Here is a 1,113-nt window from a genome sequence, read left to right as displayed (position 1 = left end):
CCCCAAACCTGGTGGGTACCTCGGGGGGGCGGGGGGTGAATACACACCAGGTTTGGTAAGCTTGGGACTTACACTTTGGAAGTTACGGAGCTCGGGTCGTTTTTTTTTTGAATGGGTGTCAATGGCAGCTATGTGAAGGGGAGGGGCCACACCCACCAAACTTTAATAGAATGTGGGTCCCCCCCATGGGTCCCTCTGGGCCCAGTATGGTCCTAGATCCTCCTGCTCTTCTTTTATCTGATGATCTTCAGGCTCTTCCTGTTCTTGTTTCACCTGCACAGGTTCTAACTCCTCCTGGTCCAGAGTGGATCTCCTCTCCTGGTTATAAACGTTACACTGCAGGCAATCTGGACAAGAAAACAGAGAAAGAGTAATTGGTACCTTTTCTGAAGTAAATACGAGTAATTGTTCATCGTTTAAGACAGAAATGAACAAAAAAAAAAAACACCTTGAAAACTCAAGAGCGTAGACAGAGATACAGATCAGTCGATATATCCAGCTGACATTTGGGGAATTCTCAAATTAACGGATATGAAAAAAAATATTTTATTACAAAATTAATTGTAGAAGGGATTATTGTTAATATTTACCTGCAAATTTTATTATTTCAAGATACTATTTATTTTTATTACTTTGAATTATATTGAAATTTTACTTTAGTTCACTTTATATCTTTATGGTTTATTTATAAACATGAGTTTATTTGTAGGTTAATAGCTGTTTAGTTTTTGTTCCTTTGTTATTAACTTTTCTAAGTTAGACATTAAGAACTGTGGGTCCATTTTCTGTAAGTATAGGGACTGGTATAGGACCAGCATGCACTGGGTTGGGCCTGTGGGTTTTGACCAGAGCAGGAGAGGAAACAATGAAAAGTAGTGATGGTGAGATGCAGCTTCATGAAGCCCTGAGGAACTCCATCCAATCATTCGACTCATGAGCCGATGCACCGCGGTGCTTCATTTGCTCTACTGTGACATCAACTGGACAATATATGTAAAATAGGCAACGTGAAAACAACATGAAGCTTTACAATGAATAAACAAGTTTAAAATGTTTGTGATTCTGATACATAAATTCTGATTAATCTGGTTGTATGAAACAATGGCTGGATCC

The sequence above is a fragment of the Xiphophorus hellerii genome, chromosome 13, assembly GCF_003331165.1.
Source record: "Xiphophorus hellerii strain 12219 chromosome 13, Xiphophorus_hellerii-4.1, whole genome shotgun sequence".
NCBI lineage: Eukaryota > Metazoa > Chordata > Actinopteri > Cyprinodontiformes > Poeciliidae > Xiphophorus > Xiphophorus hellerii.
Note: the sequence above shows the minus strand (reverse complement) of the source record.